At 39.1% G+C, this 26,604-nt stretch overlaps 1 protein-coding gene across 11 annotated transcripts in view; it reads left to right on the forward strand.

Annotated features, from left to right (window-relative positions):
• The first annotated feature begins 3,397 nt into the window (after nucleotides 1-3,397).
• adgrb1a (adhesion G protein-coupled receptor B1a) overlaps nucleotides 3,398-26,604 on the forward strand; it is a 215,461-nt gene continuing 192,254 nt past the window's right edge. For 4 of the 11 annotated variants that reach the window (XM_085290570.1, XM_085290568.1, XM_085290574.1 and 1 more), the window contains exon 1: nucleotides 3,401-4,074. The gene's annotated coding sequence lies outside the window, so the exon portion shown is untranslated. Of the gene's footprint in view, nucleotides 4,075-8,364; nucleotides 8,453-8,716; nucleotides 8,797-26,604 lie in introns of all 11 variants that reach the window. The other 7 variants (XM_085290573.1, XM_085290569.1, XM_085290564.1 and 4 more) reach the window with 5 other exon arrangements.

Here is a 26,604-nt window from a genome sequence, read left to right on the forward strand (position 1 = left end):
GGGTGTTGCTTTTAAATGCTCTTTTTTTCAATGCTTGAAGCCTCATGATGCTTTTTCTAAGCCAGAACTGACCATGTTTGGACCAAGCTAGTATGCAAAGTTATCTGCCTGTGCTAGCAAGATTGGCTGGCAAGCTGTATGCAAACGCTATATTGGTGCAAAGCTCATCCAATTAGTGAGATGGCCAAAAATGAAGCACAGACTTCTTGGATGGTCAGTGACAAAAACGATATGGCCTACAGTGAGGTACATACTGTAGTTTCTTTAGAAATGCTCTAAAAATCAAAGACAGCACAACTTTGGTAGAGACGTCTCTTTCACGTTCTCCAGCCAGACAGCAGTTGACTATAGCTCCATGATTCAGTTAAAATAGAATTATATCCACCATCAGCTGTAACTGTGCCCTCAAAACTGTAGCGGTGTTGAAAGAGCAGGGCTTTTCCCAATGAAGAGCGCTGCACAGTAATGTGAGTTTTCCATTTTCACCTCCATGTGGCAAAGCTTAATGTAATGCTGAGGACTGCCTCTTATGTCAGTGATCACACTTCTGTTCAAGGTGAGATTCTAATCACTGCATATTATTTACACTCCACTCTATCCCAATACGGTGAAATGACTTCAGCATGTGGTCAAAATTACACTGGTTATATAAAATGGGTATAAAAAGTTTGCTCGACAATGCATGGAGGCGTCAATAACATAAGAGACTGTCAAGGATCAAGCATTTCAAGTCACATACAGTCTGTTACATATATTGCATTTTAACATGGCTATTACATTTTACTGACAGGATTTCAGGGTTCATCAAAGGGTGGAGAGGGTTAAGCTAAAATTCAAAGACTCCAGCTCCATAAATTCTTGAGTTCTCAGAATATCTTAATTTTGAGGTTGATGTGTTTGTGGCTTCATCACAAGCTGTTTGCAGTTCAGTATAAAGACTGAGATGAGTTTGCATCTCTGAGCCTGTAGCTATGGTCCCTGCCTCCAAGATCCACTGTTTCCTCCAGTTAAATACATTTGTGTCACATGGACATTTTAACAAATGGGAGCATTAGGCCCCATCAGAAGTAATGCAGACATTATACCAAGCTGCTGTGTTAAAGACGTAGAAACCAAAACTTTTAACTTTAACAGTCAACGAATGCTCCAATCTTAATCTAAGGCTGTAAACTTTTGTAATGGCTGAAAACTGAGATTATCAGCATCAATGGCTCTCTTCCACACAATGTCTTTTATCCTGTCTTCCTTCTCTCACCCCATCCAGTCAGAGCAGATGGCTCCGCCCCTCCCTGAGCCTGTTTCTGTCGGAGGTTTCTTCCTGTTAAAAGGGAGTTTTTCCTTCCCACTGTCGCCAAAGTGCTTGCTCATAGGGGGTCATATGATTGTTGGGTTTTTCTCCGTATGTATTATTGTAGGGTCTACCTTGCAATATAAAGCGCCTTGAGGTGACTGTTGGTGTGATTTGGTGCTGTATAAGTAAAAGTTAATTGAAACTGAAATGGAATTGAAAAAAACTAGGCTTACTGACACCTGCTCAGACATCCAAGAAAAGCTTAGAATACAACAGCTTTTTCCAGTTGAAAGCAGTTATTGGAGGTGTTTTGGGCATCTGACTAGGCATCCATAGAACGTTTTTTGGAGATGTTGTACAGCTATCCCAAAATATAACCCGAAATATACTCACTTGAGTTGGGGTTGTCACTAATGAGGAACGGATTTCCTCATTTTATCATGTTAGAATTTCTTTCTGTCAGCGATTTTTAGCACACTGTTGCCACTAATTGTTGTTTGCGTCTCAGTTTATATATGGGTGAGTTACTGTTGTCATTGTGCATTTCAGCTGATGGGTTCACATTCAGCTCAAGGCCTTGAAATTGCGTGGGTCAGAACTCTTTCAAATTATCCAATGTAGGTCAACACAGAATGCACACAGAAATGCACACAAACGTATTTCCTCTATGGAAATATAGCTACACATATCACATGATGCATGTTTTGCATAGTAAAACTCACCAAAACAAGCTGTCTAATTAATGTCTGTAATTATGTTGTATTCCATGTACTCAGAACATAAGACAGATTAATAGTGAAAATAGAGAGAAAAATCCCTGCTTTGATATTTATCTTTGAAATAACTGACACATTCTCATGGCTGGATTATCAACACCCTGGGGGCACAACTCCATGGAATCCCAGAAGCCATGGTGCTATTACAAAAGCAAACTGCAACTAGGAACATGAACTGAAATAATGTTTTTTTTTTAACAATTCCAGTTATTAACTTGCTTAATTTTTTACATAGTACGGTATATGTGGCACTCGAGCGCATTATGAAAATATTAAGATAAAAGAAAGTAAGCATCACACAAGGAACCAGTTCATTTTCTTAATATTGCAGCACTATAGCACTCGTTGTTTATGAGTTCACTGCAAAGAAAAACTAAAGTCCTGTCTCTTGGTAATAAACCTGTTACCATCTGCCAGGTCACCAGCAACACATTAAGGTTATGGATTATGGTTGGGTTTATTGTAGCCACAAGTTTAATATGCATATTTTTAGAAACTAGTATTTTAAATTTCTAATGACATCCCATAAATGTTGACATTACAGGGGGGGTTTTTTTGTGTCTCAAATGCTTTTCAATGTAAGTATTCCAAAAGGGTGAAAATTCTATGGAAAGCATAACCAAACACAAACAATACCCCTGATCCAGTTGTTAAGTGTGTTGATATTAAGAGGTTAAAGGCATAATTTCAAAGGGGCAGAAACTGAGATTTTTCCCAGAGACTAATAGTAGCTGTAGATAGAGTGTGTCTGTGTGTGATGCGTGTATAGTTATTGAATATATATAACCTGTTAAAATGTATGCATGGCCATTTATTAACATTCCCTCTCTGTGTGTTAATGTAGGTGGTGCCACTGCCCTGACACAACATCCAATTGAGGCTGTTTGACTCCAGAAGAGGGGGCTGATGGGTGAATTTTCTACTGAGTGACACCCCCCCCCCCCCCCCTTCCCCCTCAGCTTTGAACACAGTACAGACAGAATCTGGCAGGAAAGTGGATGCTTTTACCTTCAATATAAAAGCACTCCCATGGGGAAACCTCAGTTTATTGTAGGATTTAATTTTTTAATTTTTTATTTTTTTTAATAAAGGTGCAGCTTTTGTGTGCAACAGAAACAAGATGTGTTTTGGGATTTCAGTATTGAAAATGCAATTTGGGAATGTGAAAATAATTGTGACTTTTTGAGTAAAGTAAGTAAATTAGTTTTTTGAGTGTACTGAAGAATGCATATATCATACACACATACATCAGAAACATCCATCACCAACGCGCGCACACACACGTGTGTGTATTACTCCAATCAACGTTTTCGCGTCTATTTACCTATTTTATTGTGAAACACTTGCCTGGAAGTCATGTTGGTACAATTTCAAACCATTGACTGCAGCGCGAGCCCCGGGCTTCCAAATAAGGAATCCGGCTGTTGCTGCGCGCGGACACACAGGCAGGCAAGGACGCTCCAGAGCCGCGAGCTGGGGACGGCGGTTCCCGAGACACGCGCGAGCCCTCTTTGATGCGCCGCTCCATTCAGCGATCACATTCACCTGGAAGGCTGCGCGATCTGCGGACGAGAGAGAATTTCAGATTTGGAGAATAACTTTTTCTCAGAGGAAATCATAGAATTTGTGGAATTTAACTAAATAAAATATTACTGTCTTAAAAAGAGGATTTTATTTTCACAGTTAATGAAGAGCGGGGATGTTATCTGTGGGAACAATGTAAGAAAATAACAGCGGCAGTCGGGATTTTTTGAACCTGTTTCTTGCATTGGGCGCGCAGTCGGAACTAGCAGACATTCAGAACTCCTGTCTGAGTTTTAACCTCCTCTTCATCCTAGTAATGTCACATGTATTGGGCTCATTATAGGAAGAGATTTCCGTTCATTATCACACGTTTTGTGGACTTATCTTAGGACTTACCGTCTTTTGGAATTGTCGAATCCCCGTGAACGCACCGAGCTCTGACCATTGTCATTATGCATCAGAAGGACTGGTAACTTGCTCAAGGTAAAATCTTTCTCTATCCTTTAAAAAAATATAACTCTTGCTGCTAACTATGAAGTTTAAGGCACACATATTTCATCAGCACAGCTAGTTTCGACGTGTGTGCGCTTCTTGTTTTGTTTTGTGAATTCACATTAGGCGTTTTTTCCCCTTTTTTGTTGCCACAATAAAAGAGAAACAAATGACCGAACTCGCAAAATACCTGTAGATTTATTGTGTGTTGCAACCCCCTGTACTGTCCAGTGTAGTTGAGGGTAGCGCTGTATGCTCAAGTCACACCCAACCGTGCTGCGCTCAGTCAGTCGCACCGCTGTGGACAGTCGCTGTCTGAGCTAGTTGGTGAGCCCCAGAGGATGGAAGAAGGCGCGTTCCTCTAGGGAGGAACCGCCACTTATCTCCGTGTAATTTAACAACTGGTCGCTCATTCACAGAGGTTAACCTGGAGCCAGAGCGTCATTTAGGGAATTCCGAGAATGAGTAAGGACAACTCTTATTCTGACGATTAATCTCAGCAAAATTAATTTTTTTTTGTAAATATGCTTAACTTTACTTGACTCGTTACACACGCGCGTTATTGAACACGTATTCTCAGTGTTATTTTTTTATGCATTTCTAGATACTGCGATATTATAACCACCAGCTGAAATACAAAGCTTATGCATTTTCAAAGCAGTGTGAAGCTTTGTCAGAGAGAGAGGGTTACATTTACACGCTCTTATTCTGATTTGAGTTTGACATTAATGTTTTCAAACAACAAACAAAAACAAATCCCCTGTACCTATCCACAGTGCTTACTGGAGTCTGCGTTCTTTTAACATCATGGTATGAATAAAGACACAACCGGTCTAATCATCTGCGTCCCCTTTTTGACATCATCTAGCCTATTTGTTTCCTCGAGCCAATTTTAATCCTGGATATAATGATGAATCTTTTTTATGCTTTATGGATTTTACTTGCAGTAAAACACAACATATGTGCTCAAACTGTGTTTAGTAATAGGTGATGATAAAGCAGTGTGAAATTCTAGCAGAGGTGAAAGCAGAGACGGAGCAGGCACATGAGCGCTTTGAGCCCATCTCTGTGACAGTCAGCCTGCTATCACTCACTGACCGCCAGCAGTCCTATTTGCCAACAAAATGGGTTGTCATTCACTGTCCCCTTCTGGTGCAAGGAGCCTCCCTCATCTCTGCTACTGCTGCAATGTCCAGTCTTGGATATGCAGCATGAATGGTCGATGCTGGTCTGTAAAACTTCAAAATTGCATTATTATTATTATTATAACCATTATCATTGGATTTCCTTTACTTTAAAAATAGTTAAAGAGATAATTGCTCTTCTCTGCATATCAAAATATTAAACTCTGACATGTTAATTTGGGGGGGCGCTCTAAAACACAGCCCATCCCCGGATAAGACTTCAGTCATGAACCACACAACAGGGAACATATAACCCCAACTCTTTAAGTTCCCTGTCCCTGAAAAACTGCACTGTATATTTTAATTTTAAAAAAAAGTTTGGCATCTCAACAAGTGATCTAAGGTTGAATGACGTTATTGAAAAACAGCCAAAGAACTGTTGATACTGGGAATTCTTGAAGGCTTTGCACCTTCATATGTTTTATACTGAAATGTTGTTTCTACCCATGAAAATATCAGAACTCAGTTATTAATATGAAAGATTTGTATCAACATTTCTGCGCTTGAATCAATAACTGTTCAACAAGATATTGTGTAAAAGCCCTAAGGCAATAAAACACCATTGGAACTCAAAATAATGAAATTCTTGTTGGCTTTGAAAAGCCCGATGCTGCGTATTCATTCCAGGTCAGATGCAAACAGTAGGCTTGAAAAGGTCACATTATATTAAATACACCCTTGCCGCGTTGATTGCAAGTGTCGTCTGTGCATTATCATTTTAAACTCAACTCTCTGCTCTCCTTTATTGATGCATTTAACACATGTAAAATCCCCATCACTGTCAGGGACTTTAATTCAGCCGATCACCCCTCCAAGCTCACCAAACCTTACTTTGAACCCATGCCACTATCTCTGTTTAAGACATGTTGCATTCTCCAAAATCTCATGGTTGTTGTTTTAACACATTTTGACCTCTTCTTATTCTTGATTTTTAAGTTAAATGTTCAGATGACTTAAATTTGTTAGTTCAGGTTAATAACCCTGGGAGGTCTATATCATGACTGCCAACCACAGCCACAACTGTCGGATAAAAGCAAAATATACTTTTTGGATTTTTTTTAAATGGGTGAGTTAGAATCATTATTAGTTGTGCCCTGTTTGTCAAGATTTGGAAGGAAAAAAAAGGGTTAGTAACAAAGCCAGCACTTTGTGACTGTGGAGAGGAAGAACTACCTTTTAACAGGAAAAGGCGTCCGTACACTACAGGGGCAAAGAAGCAGAATTGAGGGTCATATGTCAACACAGAATTAATTCTACTAAACAGTTTAACTACAAAAGAAACAAAATGGTTGTTTAGACCTTCCAAACACTGACTGTGTTTTTCTTTTGGTTTTGTCATTGAAAGACAAGTACGTGTTTATGCGACTGTGCCAACAAATCCTCCCAACGGGTGCCACAAAACTCAGCCGAGAGCCAAGTGTGTGATCCTTTGTAAGCATATGTATTTCTGAGACAGCGCCAGGTCTGAGAAGTCTTGTCGCACCCCCTCCCAGGTAGCGATATTAGCGGTCAGCTGTTTCTTCTTCGTGGGAAAGAGAGCAGATAACAGAAATAGACTCAACAGTAGTGCCCTGGCAGGCACGGCTGGCTCCGAGCCACAGGGATGAGACAAGGCAGCAACACAACGCAGGCCTTTTCAGAAGCATTCATGCATGTTTTTTTTTAGCCTACATGTCTCCCTTTGTTTCTGCATTTTACAGTCTCCTGCAGCTTTGGAAAATAACCACGCTGTCGACTTGTTCCCCTTCCCTAGTTCTTCGCATCCACTGATCGCTGTCTTTTCAAACAAAGCTGCAGTGTCCAAGGGTGTGTGTTCTATCAGAGAAGCTCATATCTGAATTTGTGACATCAGAGGGATAAAGAGGAAATAGTGAGTCGAGGGGAACAGAGGGAGCCATTGAGAGGGGAGATGAATAGATGGGTGACGAGGAGACAGTCTGTGGGACGATAGAAGATGCATTAAAGGCGAGCTAGAGACAGAGAGCTGTGTGACGTAGACACACTGTGCCTTTCTGCTGCCTCGGAGCTCCACAGATCACTTTTTGTGTGACACCCATTGCGTTTTGGAGTAAATACACAGCAATCAGTCAGCAATGACAGGCTAGTCACACAGGCGCTTTAAAGGTGAAACATGTCAGCATCCAATGTCCTGAAAGTTTCTAATGGCTTCTCAACAGTACTGTGGGGAGGATATCTTTGCTTGGAGTGACTTAGAGGTTGACCAGATCCTGCAAAACCATTGGTTCCCCTAATTAGGGACAAAATGAGGAGCTTGGGAAGGAGCTTAATGAGCCTTGGCCAATGTGTATGTGTGTGCGCGTGCAAGTGTGAGAGTGAAGGGGGAACTGGCTGACAACCATATAACCGCCACACTGACTTAACACAACATGTGAAGCAGGGCTTATGAAAATAGTTGGCTGACTTAGAGGTAGGTGTAGCTGTAGCTTGGAGGTCATGGCAGTGTGCTTTTTGGTCTGATGATTAGTTCGAGGCCAAATGCTGGCACTGACACCTTTTTCAGACACAAAGTTTTTTTTGTACATGATTCCTGACAAAAACAAGCACACTAAATAAAAACTTAGAGCAGGCATATACTCAGTGCATGACTTTTGACAAGCAGTGGGTATGCAGTCACAGACTCCGTTTAATGTGGTGGGGTCTGTGACTGTTCTAAGGGAGATAATCACCTTCCTTTTTGCACCTAAATTTAGCACCAAAATATAAATTGGATATAAACCATAAAAAGACGCTGTAAAATATTATTTTGATAGATATTTGCACTGTTTCTGCAAAGCTTCAACTAGTGATGTATTGAAATGATGAGAGGTAAACAAAACAACAGCATGGTTTGTGATGGGAATCGAGAACCGCTTCTTACAGAAAACCAGTAGTCCAATTCCTTGGAATTGTCAGCCTGTTTGCCTATCGATCCTGCTTATTGGTTCTTGCACTCGTGCTGCAACTGGCTGATTTCAGTTCACGTTTCACAGGGAAAAAAAGTGACAGTTTAAAGTGTGGATATGGACATTTATTTTTTTAACTGCAGAACACAAACAACCACATTATGCTGCTAACCCAACTTTGGTTCTTTGCACAGGCAGCATGCTAATCCTAAGCTAGCCAAGAACCCAGAGTGAAAGCGGAGTGCATGCTGACCCAAGCAGCCAGACCCTGAACTTTAACAGGTAACAATCCTGTTGAAGCAGTCTCCTGCTACAACCTCTATTCGTGTGTCTAAAGCAGAATCACTGTGGCGATCACTTTTTTATGCTGGTTTTGTTTCACATTTGTGTCTGTGGTCATAATTGTTGCTGCTGTGCAAAGTGTTTTAACATCACAGACTGTCAGACTGTGTGATTGGATATTGTTTTCAGGGGAGAAAAGTCCTGCTTTTTAAGTGATGAGTGTTTATGCACTGTACCCCTGTTTATTTCTCTGCTCATTTACAGACAGAATGACAGCCATCTTTAAAGCAAAGGCAACGTGTTGTAATCACTTAATCATTCCTGTGCTGAGGTGTAAAAGGAAGGTAAGGTATCTGTTGTCTGTAAACAAGTGTCTGAAGAACAGAGGAGCAAAACTGAACTTAACTAAACTTCACTCTGTATACCACGAAGGTCAGCATCGTGCACTGGTCACCAAATTTGTAGATTTCCTGAGTTTTTTTAAAAGTGCGTGTTGAAATGACACAATGATACTACTAATATTAGTGATATTATTAGCATTATGATTACTACTACTAACAATAATAATATTAGGAGGAATACTATGCCCAGTCAAGGGCAAATGGCAGATACCTAAACTCCAATAACCAGAGAGGATAAGCAATGAACTAAAGTGAGAAGAAAACAGCATCGTACTGGTACCGCAGACTTAAAGGCGGTCAGTGGTATAATTAAGTCTTTGGTTAGGAAAGCATGTTTTGTAGTACTGGTTTATTGATTTATCCAAGGCACTTGACACTGCTCACCATTCCAAAGAAAGAAGGCTTCAGAGTATTGAGCTATCTGAATAAGCAACAACATGATTTTACCACTGCCTTTCACGCTGAGGATAGTGTTGTTGAAACAGATTAAGGGCACCTGAGGCTTCAGTCTAAGTGAAACACAAAGCTGACTGTCCTGGTGTTCTTTATTTTTAGATCATTAGTTATATAATTGATGGGGAGAGACTCACGACTATGGAAGACACCAACAAAATTGATGAGGACTTTCTGAGTAAACTGTGAATTCTTTTTTGTGCGTAAATCCAACCAAACAAACGCAAAATTAATTAAGTGAAAATGAAATGTAAATAAAAAAAAACCCTCACTTTTGCAGAATCAGAACTTGAAGACCTGGAGACCGATTAGGTTAGGCAACTGAAACGATGAACTGTATTTAAGTGAAATAAAACACAACCACAGGGACCTGTACGTGGTTCGATTTATTTTATTGGGAATGTTAATGATGACATGATTATACACTGCACATCCTCTGTAATTGGAGGCACTTCCTCAGTTGCTACAGTTAGACAAGAACAAGTTCAGTCTGTCCTTGAATCCAGTCAAAAGAAACTAAGTGCAGCTCTCAGGATATACAAAAGGCTGAATAACTGGTAGATTTTAACATTGCAAGCCAAACCAGCTGCTGCTGCATGCTTTCTTAAACACTTAAAAATTCAAATGAACTTGCATTAAAGCAACTGGACTACTTTTTAGGTTTTTTTGAAGATGTTTCCCCTCTCATCCAAACACATTAAAAACACATTTTTTCACAGGGTTAAATCTTCAGGTGCATTTTGAAAAAGTGCCACGCAGATTCAACACTGGTAGCAAATGTTTAACACAGCACTGCCACTAATATACACTCGTTGGACATCTCTTTATATGCAGTAATAGGTTCACCCCCTACCAGTTATTTACAAGGCCATGCTGGAGTTGTCTAATTATGTGTCTGTTTCAGTCTATGCTTTCAGTGTGATTTAAGATTAAAATACTTCTCTTATCTTTCAGACCAGAACAGTTTTGGGTTGTTGTTGTTTTTCAGATAATGCTGAGCTACATGGTAGCATTCTGTCCTGTCAGTGTTTGTTCTTCTTGCTTCCTTTGGCAGGCCTCTCCTTTAAATGAGTTCTGGAATCTTAGTAGACTTTTTCCATTTTTAGGCTTCATGCTCTTTAAACATTTAGGCAGCTCTCTGGAAAAGGTGTAGCCTTGAGGTGACTTTCAGTGTCTCTGTCCTAAAGGACATGCTGCTCATGAATATAGGAGCTGTTTTACAAAGATGGGCAGTTTTTTTCATACACTGGGGGTAAAGTCAGACCAGTGCTATTTCCTAGACCTTGTTTGTTTAAGGCATTAAAATGATTCAATTTGACTTCTGGTTAGCAGCCCATATTGGTGGAACCCTTGTGTAGTAGCAGTTACAGTATGTTGGATCTGCACTGCATGGCTGTGAGCTAAGGTCTTCAATTAGCACGATTCTCTTGGTTGATTGCTATTTTTATCTTCATGTTAGCAAGTGTGTAAGAGAAGCAGAGGAAACACCTTCACACCTCAGTCTGCTTCTTGGAAAACCCGTGATGACAAAAAGACCCAGCAGACTCTGTTTAATACACACACACACACACACACACACACACACACACACACACACACACACACAGATAGTGTAAAAATAAAAAAATATTAATATTAAAGGCTTAGCATGTTTAGTCATTTCAGGTCAGAGCTGCTTGATAACTTGTGTTAAAGCCATAATTTTTTCTGAATTTCTATGTTTAAGTATGCTAATGAGGTATTATCCAAGTGTGCAAATGTGTGTGTTCTGGAGCAGAAATATTAACATTACTCAGGTTCAATTTTATTCTTGACATTAGAATCATAAAAATGATAAATACTGTCAACAAGTCATGCCTTTAGGTACATGTTCTGTAAATCAGACTGAATAGTACACCCACTCTGTAAAAACACACACAGGAATAAAAATGCAATTTCTGGAAGTAAGTGTTGCTGAATTGAAGATTCTGTAGATTTTTACTAAAAAGAAAAAAAAGAATTTGGTGATATCACAGTTGATTTCTCACATAAAAAGAGTTATTTTATAATATTTTTAAATATGCAAATTAGAAATGATTAAATGGCTGCGTAGTTACTAATTTGCACAAATATCCAAGAAATATATTAAGGTAAATTTGTATTTTGGACATTTTATTTCCACTAATTAAAAAAAAGAACAAAAAACAAACAGATGCCTTAAATAGGCAACACAAAACATCATAATGGACCAATGGAGAAAGTGGACTTTGGACATACTGAGATTTTTACCCAACTGCATCATGCAAAAAATGTAGCATCCCACATGTGAAAAGTAAGTACAACAATGGGACATGCTTTTTGTGTGTCACAGTTTGATTAAAACTGAATTTTCAGCTGCTCAGACATTAAGCTGGGGTTTGAATATTATTTTATAATGTGAGGCTTCTGTTTGCACTCTGAGACTTTGGAACGTTGTGAAATCAGAACATCGGTTTCTTCAATATTTCTCTGTTTTTATCAACCTTATTTCTTTGGTTTAACCTCTTGGGTAGTCGGGAATTCAGACATATGTGGCTCATTCTTAAAATGTCTGTTTTCAGTGTTTTAATCAATGCGTGCCTTTTTTCATTCAACAGGAAATCACAAAAATGTGAAAAAAAGCTTCTGGCAAAAATCTGCAGGTATTAGCTGAATGTTCAAAGGCTTCATTATAACTGAACAGACCAAGCTTTCAAAAGAAGCCCAACTTATCTTCACGACCACGGCATCTCTTTCCCTCTGTCGTGCTGCGAGTTAAAGAAATGCCACAGAAATGAGCCACATGCACGTAGGCCTGTTCATGGCATTTCCCCCCCACGCACATACTGCACACAGACACCTTGCTTGTGAATTCCCAGATGGTTCACTCTGCTTCCTCCACAGATTTCTCAGCAGTAGTGTGACCCTCCTATTGGCTAAAAATATGAGTTCTTATCAACACATTATGCTGCAATTTCTGCACTTTCCAAACTCCTGGCACTTCATTAATTAATTCATTAAATAATCATAGCTCCATGCGTAGTCTCAGAAGCATTTTCATAAGCGTTTTGTTTTATAAATCACCTCTCTGGCTCATTTTGTATAGCCACATATGAAATAATGATCATATGTCTGCACATATGCGTGTGTCTGATGTCTGTTTGCTTAAATGCAGACAGCTCTGCTGACCTTTTTCAGCATATTTCAAGAAAACAGGCACAGGTAGTTTCACAGCATGGGATGAAATGATCTTTTCTTCATCCTTTGTGATGAGACAGAGGGAAATCTTTGATCTGGAGTGGCTAGATAATCATCCGTAGCTAAGCCCTGATTTCCATCTCTATTCAACTCTCCCCTGGAAGCTCCACAAGCAGCCATCAACACTGGAACTAATCAGGGTTATTACCACTCTCCCCACTGAACGGCACACTTCTCCAGATGTAGGATCAGCTACGCAGCACTGAATAGCAGCGCTATTGTTTTTCATGTTGATGCTGTACAGCGCATTGGCTATTTGCTGAACCGTCAGGCCGATAAGAAAACAAACAAAGAGGTAGACGATTTCTAAAATATGTTCTTCCTACCTTGTTTGAACGTTTATATTTCTATTTAAAACATCTGACATCTGATCCGAGAGTTCATTGTAGAGTAGTTTTACCTTCAGTGAAGATTTGCTCTGTTTTAAAACCTCCTTGAAGTCGAACTTTAAGGTCTGACCTCGAGTGATGGTTCTCCTTTTCTTTGTAGCTCGTGCCAGTATTATTTGTGTTTAGGGGTAAGGAATCCTAACAAACCGAGAGGAAAGGATGGCTTCCAAAGTGTAATTTAGATGTGAACTAATGTAAGGATATTTAGCAAGAGTCCACAGCATCAAAGTAGGCAAATTCAATTGCTTGATTGCTTAAGGCAGCTCACAAGTTTCAAGTTGGATTCAATTTACTCAGGTCTCTTCGACGAGTCCTCGTGATCAAAGGGTTTTACATAAAGGATGATCAGAGAGTGTCCCAGCTCATGTGTGGGATATGTTAGTGTATGCTTAAAGTCAGCTCTCGTGTTAGAAAAATATCATCTTTACATTTGTGTCCACCTCTCATATCTAAAGCTTTAGATTTACACTAGATTTAGGCTCCTGTTTTGTGATGTCATTTCATGTGAATCTTGTTCATTTAATCAATGTTAATAGTTTAATACAATAAAATGATACCCCAGCTATCCCACTCTATTCTGACCAAACTATGCCATCCTCGTGGAGTCTATTTCTGACAAAGGCCCAGCATCCTTTAGCCCAGAACTACAATGTATGAAAAGATTTTGGAAAATTAGAAACATATGTGTTAACGTATATGAAATTATCCATGCATTTAATATTTATTGTATCTTTTTAAAATATCTTAAGAATAAATCTATAGAGAATAGGCATTTCTATTAGTTTGACTTTTCTCTAATTTTACCATTTTTTGTCAATGATTTAAAAAGATGCTTTAAAAAACTCTGTGAAATTATAGTAATTATTTGGACAGTGTATTAATTCATGTAAATGCTGTACTCTTTTTTATGGTGAAAACAATTAAATACATTTATGTAAAATCATAGAAACTATATTTACTGATATCTTTTTCTCATTGCATCAAAATTCACATATTTATATATACAGTATTAACTAATATTGTGAAATTACATTTTTTTTTTTTTTACCTTTTTTGTTTTGTTTTACAGCGCAGGAAAAGTGCACAAGTTCTCCTAGCATACATTTAGAGGTCATCTGGCAGCAATTTGTCATCTTTGGAAACTTTTTTGTCTTTTCCAAAATGGAAAACATGTGGCCTTAAAGCGCTGACTTTCCAATCTGCCATTGTCAGCTGTGCTGTACAACAGCTCTGCTGAAGTGAAGCATTTATTTGTGACCCCTCCACGTTTCACCTCATTACATCTACGATGTTGTTTTACTGCACTTACACGATGCTGCAGTTGGATACTGAGCTCGGCATATTTTGTCGACTTGAGCACTTGTTAATTTGCTGTTATGCCCCTTCATGTGGAGCTAACAGTGGGCTAAGAAAGACAATTAAGAAAACAGGCTAGATCCGTTTGAAAGAGCGCAGAATAACTGACATTTCTTATTTCACATTTTGTATTTACTTATTTTCCCTTATTTAATTTCTTATAAATCAATTTGTCCTTTTCCCCCACAAATTTTTTTTTGTACAAATATCTCATTTTCTTTGCTCTCCTCTCTTTGTCTTCTTAAATTTCTCTTCTCCTTTGTCTTACTTCTTTTTTTCCCTCTTCCCCATTTTTTTCTTAGATCTATAGTGCTTGATTTAGCTCTCCTCCTTTTTCATCATCTCCCTCTTCAACCTCACAAGTTTTCTCTTCTCAAATTTTGATCATCTGTGCTCTTTTCTTCTGAGAGCCATTGCTCTTAATGCTGCTTTCTCGTCCTCCCTTGCCCTTTCATCTTTTTCCAGCTCTTCTTCTCTCCCCTCCTCTCCCCTCCTCTCCTCTCCTCTCCTCTCTGTGTGATGGATGGCGTGGGTCAGCATGTATCCTCTGACAGTGATAGCCTCTGTCAACTGTTCAGTGTCTGTGGCCCTCAGTGTTTTCCCTCTTTCCCTCCACAACTTTATCGTAGGTCTTTTCAGGTCATTGACTTAAGAGAAGTGGAAGAAGAGTGTTATTTGCTACTGTCTCACTTCCGTCCCGAAGAAACGGGAGATTTAATCCTGAGGGATGGTACAGCCAGTGGCTATAGACTCGGCTTTTGTTACAGTAAAAGCTGCTCGCTGCAGCTCTTTCCTGTTTTCCCTGAACAATTCACATTAACTCTAGTGCGTCCAACGAGACCACAGTCTTTCAGAAAAAATGCAAATTTGAGAAAAAACTGGTAAGATTGTTTTAAAATAAACCCAGGCAATTTGTGAAATTATGCTTGTAGAGATATTGAATGGTTTCATAAGGTTAACTTTAAGTACCAACACCAGAAATATTAAATCTACTCTATTTATTTTGTTGGCTTAAAATAAGGAATACAGAGATTAAATCTAAATAAATAAAATTTAGTAACACTGGCAACCTATAAAATACAAAATAATTGTTAAAGAGTAAGTTCACCACGGCTGCAAATGTGAACAATTGTAAGAACCAGAAAATGTGTAATTTCATTTTACTTCAACAAAAATACGTAAAATCAAGTACACAGCGTTGTCAAACTGAACAGCTAACATCTTTCTCCCAGTATACCCAGTCTCTCTCCGCCGCACATGTCCAAACCAGCTCAGTCTCTCCTACTTTAGCCCTTAACCATCCAACCTGAGCTGCCCCTCTGATATACTCCCTACTAATCCTGTCCATAATAGTGGCTGTCAGCAATGGAGCCAAAAGGTCACCCTGACTCTTCTTAACCGTCTTGCCTGTCTTGCCTGTAGATATGAGGCCAGATGCTTTCAGGTTTAGGGCATGTGGTGACTGTGAAAATGAAAAAATAGTGATGAAAATAGTATGTGTATGTATATGATTTTGTTACAGCTAGTCTAATGTTGCTGATGTTTGATGCAACATTTTTTAAGAGAATTTTCTCAGAGGCATCTGCCATTTGACATGAGGTTAATGAGAGCAGGCTTAAAACCAAAACAATCAACAAAAAGTAACTGTTAAAGCTCTTATAGAGTTATTGTTTTGTGCCCTGCAACACTTCACACAGTTTTCAGTTTACCTTTAGCACGTGTAAAACTGGCGGTCTTAGCTGTTGTCATGTTCAGTGACTAGTTAGGCACTGTGTTTTAATAACCCTACACTTCAGAGGGATGTGATTTAGATAATCTGTAAATAAAAATCTCAGATCCAACAGTCCTAAGTTAAAGGCTCTCTGCATAAATATCTGTAAAACTGTTGATGGCACCTGCAAGTAAAGTGCACCTGTGGTAGCTAGCATCATCCAGAACAGCTTGGTGTATTACATATTATTGTATACATATGTTATTGAGGATTCACGTGGCGTCATGATAATGAGAAAATAATTATACAAAAAACATCTCATAAACTAAATATTTTGGTTGCTAGAAACAGAAAAGACTTCATTAAAGATTCAAATTTTTTAATTACTTTTAAATTTTTGTAACATTTAATATTATTTAGTAATATTGTATTAGCGTGCTATAATTAGTAGCTATATTTTACCATACTGGATTATCTAAAAAAGATATTAAAAGTAAAATAAAGGTCAGGTATATTAAATGTTCTTTTTATAAATATTCTCAGCAAAATACAGATACTTAGTAAAACCCAGGCCATATTTACAACGTTAGTTAGCTCACAGTTTTTTGTGTTCACTAACCAGAAGGAACCTAGCTTGGTGGTTCAATTCTAAATCCTCCGTAAATCATGCCCTGTTCCTGAACTTTGCTCATCAAAAAATAAATCAATCAGTTATCTTTGTCAACATGGAATAAGAGATAATTAGCATCGGGGGCTATATGAGATAGACTCCTTTGGGTCATGTTAGCTAGTGTGGCTGGTAGCTTTTATGCAGTGAAAGAGACACACTCAAGAAAGAAGAGAAAGAAATCAACCTTGAAATCTAAGCGTAAATTGAAAATACACATAGAAAAATGGTAGTCAACAGCGACTCCTCTGTTTCTCTGAAAGAACATCTTGGCTAAAAAACTGCTCGTGTCTGCTATTCCACTGAGAATCTGCTGAGCTATTACTTCTCTGCATGGTTCACCAGCTGCTCCTCAGTAGACAGGAGACACTCCAGAGGGTCATTTTCACTGCTCCAGAAAATTGTTGGCTGCCCACTTTTCTCCCTTGAGGACATTTACAGCTTTCAATGCCTCAGTAGCCAGGAGCATCTTTAAAGTCTTGTTTCACCTGGGATGTTACCTGTTTGAAATGTTGAGTCTAGTCAATTTGATTGGTCTATCCAATCAAATTGACTAGACTCAAACACAGCTTTTAATCTGAAGGGGTAAATATGCTGTACATTTGCATTTACAGGTGAACAATATTGAAAAGAGCCTTTTTGATCAGTGTTGTAAACAGTGTGCCTCTGATCTCAGCTACAGTAGTGACAGCTCTGTTGGCTCCCCAGAGTTTTAGACACCAACCTTCTGTGGAGCAAAATATTAAATTGCAGTCGTGAGCATGACTCCGGGTCAAAGAGAGCACAGTGTGGGCAAAAAGTGACAAAAGGCACCAAATTAAGAATCTGTTGTCCCGCTTCCCCCTTCTCTGGTGTCTAATGAAGACTGAATGTGTTGGAAGTGATTTTTGTTGTTGGCCTTTAATTTACCCTCTCCACCATCTGCACTCTCTGGAGTCGTCTCTGAATGCTTCATCTCTGCCTGTGCTGAATGAGCAGATTATATTTTTTTTTAATGTTGATGAAGTTTGAGTTTCTGCAGCTGGCACTGTTTTCACTGTCTGTTCAGCCACTGCTCATGCTAACTACCCAAGTCTTTCATTTCTGCCAAAGAAATGGGAAACAACATGCCTCACTTGCTGCACACTCAATGATTTTTCTTGGTGAAAGAACCATTTTCAGAACACCAAATGTTAAAAGTTTTATGAGCTAGCTATACTTTCCATCAGCATAAGAGCAGCAAAACAGACTCTAATTTCAATGAAAATACCACAGCCCATTACTTTAATGTAGGGTCACGTAGCAGAAATAACATGCAGACCAAAATAAGGGTTTTGTAAAAACGGAGAAACTGAAAGTTTGGGGCAGGAAACAGAGACGCAGCTCACTGTAAAAGGAAAAAAAGAAAGTGCTTTGTGAGTAAAAGAAGGGTGCAGGTAGCTGCCACAGGCTCACTATACATTGATGAAGTGGGCCTGTCAGTGTGTGTAATCAGCCATGTACACCCTGGCCAGCCATCAGGGACACACAATCACAGAGTGATATAGCACACACACACACACACACACACACAGAGAGATAGAAAGCCATGCACAAATTCTCACTCAAGATCCATTAATTCACTGTAGATATTAAGCATCGGCAAGGCCTTATTACCAGCAGGGAAAAGTGCCCCAAAGCCTGTAGGAGCCCCAGGTTTGAGCTTTCTTGCTGCATAACTCGTCTATTCCCAGATTTCATAGACTTTATTCCACTCAAATATATTTACCAACTCACACAGACAGTACAAAAAGATGGCTAACCCACCAATTGGTAACCAATACTAACCACGTATTGATTGGTCTTTCCTCCCCACTGCTGTCAGACTCCACAACAAAGACTTTAACTGAACAAACACACACATCCACACATGTGCAATAACACTAAGTGCAATAATCCTTTCTGGCATCGTTGTATTTTTACTCAGTTGTATATAGCATTCGTATTCTATTTTTATCTTATTGTATATTTTTATTCTATTTTATTCTACTGTATATAGTATATTATTTTATTTTATTCTATTCTGTACAGCTGTGTACTGTATTTATTCTTATTGTATTCTAATTTTTGCGTCATAACTTTTGCACTGTCCACTTCCTGCTGTGACAAAACAAATTTCCCACGTGTGGGACTAATAAAGGTTATCTTATCTTATCTTATCTTATTACTGATGTTGTGTTATGAAGTCTGAACATTTCTACAGTTACGTTTTGGTGGATCCAACTAGCATGTCAGCTATGGATGTGGCCAGTGACCATATCACGGACAGCACATAAAGCCCATAAAGTATTTACCAAGGTTACAGAGCACAGAGGCTGTCTTCCCTCCACAACATGTTCTCATCCCAAAACATAACATACCAACGCTATGTGACAACCCGTCTGTATGTTACACATATGGAAACATGAGAACTGTTTGGAATGAATCTACACATGTACATCTATTTGTACACCCTACATTTATTTTACTTTCTCATCATGAATCACTTTGGAAAGAACTATCTGATAGGGTTAAGGTTGTGGTTAGGGTTAGGGTTGGAATACACGCCTGGAACCGTGTTACCGCCGGGAGCGTCACCTTTCGCGTTCCTATGGGATGCCTCGGGACGTGACAAATCGTAGGTATGTTACACATTGGGAATGGTCTCCCCTCCAACCTCTATTTGTTTCTGGGTTGCCCCTGCTGGCCAGTGGAAAGAATGCATGTTTAAGTGCTTTCATATTGGCATCAGTTTTCAGAACCTGAAGATATGTCACTGATTTTACACTGCCTATGCCAACTCATTTTCACTTTTTAAATTTTTTTTATAAGAAATAAAATGAAATAAAAATGCCATGTGCAACTGATTTAGTACCTGTCAATGAAAGCAGCCATACCTGTAGGGGAAGAGCTAAAAAAAAAAAACCCACGCCATATATTTGTTATGTAGGGGTAAATGATTGCATAGCTGCAAGCAATAAATATCTTTATTAATAGTGTTTAACATTTTTTCAGTAAAAGTGAGTGATATTTCAGCCAGTTGTCAGTTTCAGTGCTTCACATACTTTCTCAAGACTTGCTTGCTCCTCTGCCCAGAGGTGTCGGTGGTGTGAGCCACAGGCTTCTGCAAAATCAAATGTCAAGAAAAAAATGTCCTACTTGAAGAGTGACAAAGCCCTGGAGTATCTTTTTTAAGCAACTATCATCAAGATCAAGATTAGACTTTCACGCTCAGATATATGAGTAGAAAGAGCCAAAGGACTACTACTACAGTAAGAATTCACAATATGCTTCAGGCAGAAGATAAGTTACTATTAATAGAGGCAGACACAAACTTGTGAGATGTTAGAAGGCAACGAATCTCATACAGTGTCAAGTAAATGTCGATTTTATATGAATGCAGTCAGTGTTATATACTGAATATTAAAAGTGTGCATGACCCTGTGTGAAATGCATGTATGTTGTGGGACATGTTTGGTTAAATCAGTCAGGAGGTGCTCAGGGGGGTATGTGTGAGTTGATTATGTATATTTAGCCAATGGGTCCATATGGAAGGTTGAGAGGGTATCATAAATCCATTACTTGGGGGAGGGATGTGCTGTGTGGACTTTCTATCCCCTTCCCTCAGGAAATGATTGTGGAAAAACTCCACAAATAGTAGCTGGCATTGGGTAATTGTGCCCTAAAGGTGTGTGGTGGTATTTTATTTATTTTATTTTATTTTATTTATTTATTTACTTACTTCTGCGCTGAAGAATCACACCAACAGCCCGCAGGCGTTTAAAATGAGCGCAGCATAGACAGCGACTGCAGGGGGATAGATAGAGGCAGAAGGAAAAGAGATGACAATGACAGAAAGGAAAGCGGTGCTGAGAATCGTGTGACAGGTTTCCAGTGAAACTCAGTTGTCAGCTGGGGTGACGCTTTCATTTCAGCCTCCTAGTGGTAATTACAGGGAGGACATGTGGGGATTGAGGTGTCCTGATGTCTGCTGTTATCAACAATGAAGATGTGCAAACACAGTCACAGGGTGTCATTACCCTGTGGACACTTCTCAATTCCACTTTTAACCCCCAACTTTTAGTTTTAGTCCTCTATCAGCATCTGGGAATTGGCAATAACTGATACTCTGTAGTTCATCTTTAACTGTTAGTCTACCTTAAAAGTAAACACTACTTTGCAGTAAACATATCTGTACTTTCCTCCTTATGTTTTAAGGTGTTCTAACTCTATAACGAATCTGTGGCCCAAATGTGCCCTTCACCTGTAGACCAGTGGTCCCCAACCTTTTTTGTGTTACGGACTGGTTTATGTCCAACAATTTTTTCATGGCCTTTAAGGTGGTGTGGATAAATACAACAAAATAAAACCAGTACTGATACCACTAAAAAGAAGATTTATTCATAACACACGGGAAAAGACTCAGGGAAACCGAGTTAATGATAAAAACAATTGAAACGATAACAATAAAAAACAATAAAAAAATCTGAAAACCATAAATTTCACACCCGAGCCTCAACTCTCGCGGCTCGGTACCAAATGTCTCACAAACCAGTCCCGGTCCGTGGCCCGGGGGTTGGAGACCACTGCTGTAGACCATCTTTGACCTTGACTGGCGGTGCTGATTTGGAGTAAGTGTGGCTGCCTTACAGGTCCACGTTATGTTGCCAGTTGTTAGCAGTGTTGTGAAATCTGGCCAAATCAGGCCCAGACAGCAGTTACCATAAGCTATGAGCCGGGATATGGCAGTCTTAGCTTTAAAACACCCAAACTGGAAGAGCGGCTCCAGCATATTTTAGACACAATCAAAGTCCTTGGAACAAATAAAATAATTCTCAGAACTTTCAAACTCCAAGGTCTGTGGAGGAGGACTCAAGTTCAAGGAACATAAAACATAACACCTCTTTGGAGGTGATAGGGAATTCGTAATATGTCCATCCACCTAACTAAACATAACCACTTCGCAGTGGGGGGTTAAGGTGGGACTGGGCTGTATCCCAACTGTCATAGGTGGCACCTATGACAGCTGTTACACCTTGTACAGCTCACCAGTTCATCACATGCTCCACACAGAGATACAAACAAAGCTATTAATACCCTGTTTATGTGCTTATGTATATATGTTTAGGTGTATATTCTAAAAGTTAAGGGCAAATATACTTTAAAGATGAAAATATAACATTATTGCATTAATTATTACATTATCAAATGTGGAAATCTGTGCTACAGTTTTTGAAATTTCTGTCCAGCTTAAATGTTTTTAAGAGACGACTGGGTAAATCAGAAAAAAACTTAAAAAGAGCAGAAATTGGTTTTTTTGCACTGACTACACTGAAAGGCAATGTGACAACACGTTTCAACTACTAATCAAATGTATGAACAAATATTTAGGATTAGTTTATTTCAAGCCAAACAGGTAACCAGTGTTACTTTTCCAGATCTGTAGCTCTATTTGTGGTGGGGAGATATCTTTTTTCAAGCAAAATGTATTATTTGTCTCATTAGAAGTGATTTCTTGTAAACCAGCATCCAATGGTCAGAGCCTGCCAAGTGCTTCACTTCAAGCTACAGCAAGATTACAAATACATCTTTCATTAAGTACTTTTTTTTAAAACCATAAAAGTGATATAAAAACTAAATAAATGTTGTCAAAAGGTTTACAACAATGAGGTCAACTGAAATATGACTATCACAGCTGGGAATTAGAGGGACAAGCTGAAATACTTTTCATATTTAACAAATGCACAGCCTGTAATTACCTTGAACAAAGACACAAAGAACCTCAGACAACATGCTTGTATCTAATTTTGTAACAGCAACAGAAAATGGCTTGAATGTGACTCTACTTATATTTATATGTCAATTGATTACAGATTTTTTTTTTTAAAGGTAGAAGCAACAGAAGATCGTCATTTTTCCTCTCAGGTAGCTTTTGTGTGGGGAGCTCTGTTAGCAGTGTTTTCCGAAACACATTTATGAATGGGTCTGAAAAGTCACTAATGATGAACAAGTGTGATGGTTATTATAACACAGATTCCATGCATTGAAATGAGATGGTAGATGTCTTTCACATGGTCCCTTCTGAGATATAGGTCATCATACTGTAGAGAAAGGTAGGGGTAAAACAGACCTTCTTGAGGGGAAAGACATTGGGAAAATAATTTAACACTGCTTAAGGTTAGGGTCAAATTTGAGACTGTAAACAATGATGAGGGTTAAAAGCCAAAAATAATGTATAGAACAGGGGTGTCCCAACTCTATTTTTATTGTGGGCTACATATAGTAAACCCTACTTTGATATTAAGTGGGCTAGATCAGTAAAAGTTACCTTTTTCTCAGTCTACAGATGTTTATTTGAACATTTAATCCTGGCGATCTTATGGAAAGAGACATGATAGATAAATAAATTCTGCTGTAGCTAATGAAAGAACTCTATCAGCATGACATTATAGGAAATAAGCAAAATTACATAAACAGTTCTGTTAGCTCATTGTCCAGACTGTCCTGTAATTATAAAACTGAAACTTTTTAATAGTATAGCATATTGTTTTTTTAGACAAGGTGTAAAAAATCACCCAGTAATTTTTATAACAGATAAAATAGTGAAAAACAGGAACTTTTCTGTAATTTAAATTTTATGTCTTAATTATCTACTTTGGTGTGCTATGAATAACTGTGGGAGATGTCTCTACTTAAAGGAAAAGCAATAAAACTCAGTTAAAAGTCCAAAAGGAAAGGATACCCTTTCTGGCTCCTGGGCCCCTGAGCAAAAGAATATCCAATAGTAATACACCCTAGTATAAAAGCTACAGGGGTGACACACTGTTGTGGCATTGCACAGCATTTAGTTTAAGTCCCTGGGCAGTGAACTGAGCCCACAATACTTTTATAGCTGCCATATACAACAAGCTTGCTAGTTAATTAAAAAAATGCTATATAAATTCAGTTCATTTGCTTTTGCATTAACTTTAGTAGTTGCATTTTTCCTCAGACTTTAAACTATTCAAATAAAATTATCCACTTTTTTATTTATTTATTTATTTATTTATTTATTTATTTGCCTGAAACATATAGTATATGTTTTGCTTAATTGACATTTAATGACGTATGTTGATTGCATTTAATTTTACACAAGGGGCGAATGTTGTTTCACCAGTTTTTATTTAGGAAATAAAAGTTGATGTGTCCTCTTCCCATTTCAGAAGAGGTGACAAAGGCCCAGTGTTCACTGTTAATGTGTTATAATAACTTAATTTGTCCCTTAATTATTAGGACTTAGATTAAGCAGGGCCAATGACCAATGGCAACATAGTCCCCATAAAGGTAAAATAGCCAGTCATGCACATTCCACTGTCTTTAAAGCAAACCTGCTGATTTTGATCATGCAAAGAAATGTAACAATGAAAGACTGCAGCGTCCTCACAGAATGACAGAATGAATGAAGCACACAGCTACAGATCAAATCCACCAAGTCATTTATTTCTCTGTGCATATCCACTTCGTTTGGACTCTTGCTTCCACAGGTGCCAGCTATAAATTCAGCTCCACTGATTTGTAGTACATATGGATTTTTTTCTCAGCCCTAAAGCCCCAGCCTAAAATAAGCTTTGTTTGGCAGCCTGTGCAGTTGTAAATCTGTCTGTGACATTTTGATAGTGGGTGACATACTTGTGGGAGGGGGGCGCAAATATCATTCAAATGAGACTGGATTAAAACGTGTCACTCAAAGAGTCTATTATCGACAGAACCAGCATAAGACACACAGAGCCAGTGCTGATAGGAAGCTCAGTCAGAGGAGCGAAGGAAGAAGGAGAAAAAGGAGCAGCAGGGCGGGGGGGGGGGGGGGGGGGGGGTGAAGTTTTAGGAAAAGAGAAGGGATGGGGGGGTGGGTCTGTCAGTCAGGACGTCCCTGTCAAACAGAGTGGTAAATATTTCAGCCGTCACAGCCGAGAGTAGGCAGCTGGTCCCCTTTGCATGGCAATGAGAGGAAAGGAGGCAAGCCCGTCTCAATGGAGCCCTTCAACCCTGGGAAACCTCCACACACAGAGACACACACACACACACCAGCTGAGTGGCGATCACAGGACAGTGCAAGTCTGTATTCCCTCAGTCAGAGCCTAATAATCAGACACAACAATGACACAAATATGTTCTTAGTAACCCTCTGAGGTCTAAGTCATCGTCAATGACGACCCCATCCCTACATCCAAGCCCTAATCACAAGTCTGTGTTCTAGAGAAATCCGAAAACTACTAAATGTAAATCATTTCTGATTTGTTTCCAGTGTTGGGAAGGTTACTTTTAAATGTATTCCACTACAGATTACAGATTACATGCCCCAAAATGTATTTTATAACGTATTCCGTTACGTTACTCAATGACAGTAACGTATTCTGAATACTTAGGATTACTTAACATATTATCATGCTTTTTACAACTACATGAATGTACTATTGCTGTGTGATCTATTAGTATTACTGAAGGTTACTCTCCACACCAACACCAACTAATGTTTAAATCTTAATATAAATGAGTAACAGTAGGTGCACATTAGGTAAGGCTGCACTTTTTGCAGCGATCTCGTATAGAAACTATTCGGCGCGTATATAAAACAGGTCCGCGGCTCCGAACCGTAGCAAAGGGACCTCTGGCTGATACGTCGGGTTCGTGTCGGGCTCGTAGCTGAAAACTAGCTTTACTTTGTTGTCTGGGTCAACTTTGCTAGCGAGAGACAGAGAGAGGTGTTGAAAGGCTGCTCCAACGGAGCTTATTATTTCGGAGGAAAACACGAACACAGCGTACAGCCGAGTCTTAATAGCTTACTTACAGCTGGGCTCGTCAGGCTCTCTTCTTGGCTGCAGTGGTTATTATTATATTTACATGCTTCCAGCTCCCGTTTCTGCTCGGTGACAGCTCGTACTTTTCCTTTTTCTCCCTCCCTCGCTCACAGACACATAACGGGTATGGCAGTCCATTCTCCCTGCAGCACGGACTGCACTGCCCATCAGGCTACATTCTTTAGGGCTATGCCTGTAACACTCTGCTATTGCCTTCATATTAAATCCTTTCTTGAATAATTTTTAAAAATATTTCTTCACATCATTATGCGCAAGTAGAGGTGGCATGGGTCGTGAGATTGAGACACAGGCATTAGAGCCTCTTAATGCGTGTTTTGTTTGGGTTTCCACCGGCGTGGAATTACCAAAAATAGAGAGGACATAGCCGAACATATGAAACAGGAAAAGACCGCTGTGTAATCCATTTATTTCAACAAAGTAACTGTATTCTAAATACCACCTTTTTAAAAGGTAACGGTACACAATACAGTTACTCATATTTTGTATTTTAAATATGTAACGGCGGTACATGTACTCCGTTACTTCCCAACACTGTTTTTTTCACTTGGAATGATTGATTTATTTTAGGGGTTTTTTTTTTATTTATTGTGTGTTTTTTTCTTACGAAAGACTTAGGAAAACATGAAAAAAAACATTAGGGTTGGGGATCATCACTGATGGGGATTAATCCACTGAACTACACAGGCCTGGATAACAAAAGAGGCCTAACTGGCTCTGACTTCCATCCATTCTCTTCTGATCATCCAATTCAGAGTCACGGGGGGGTGGAGCATATCGCAGCTACCACAGGGGGAGAGGCTACACCCCGGACAACTCAGCAGTGTGTTGCAGGGCTAACACAGAGAGACAGACAACCATTTACACTCATATTCACACCTATGGGCAATTTAGGATCCCAACCTTTTTGTTTTGAGGCAACAGTGTTAATCACTGCACCAGTGTGCTGGCTCTAACCTGTAGGGAATGATATCTATTTACAGATCCTTATTCTATTTATTTACAGTATAATACTTTTGTGGCCAATAGTGCTTTAGTAAAGAAAGTGAGGTCTAGTCACCTTAGACT

The sequence above is a fragment of the Mchenga conophoros genome, linkage group LG11 (genome assembly GCF_057382185.1).
Source record: "Mchenga conophoros isolate Kocher_MC1m ecotype Shallow Benthic linkage group LG11, M_conophoros_male_GT1.1, whole genome shotgun sequence".
Classification (NCBI taxonomy): Eukaryota; Metazoa; Chordata; class Actinopteri; order Cichliformes; family Cichlidae; genus Mchenga; species Mchenga conophoros.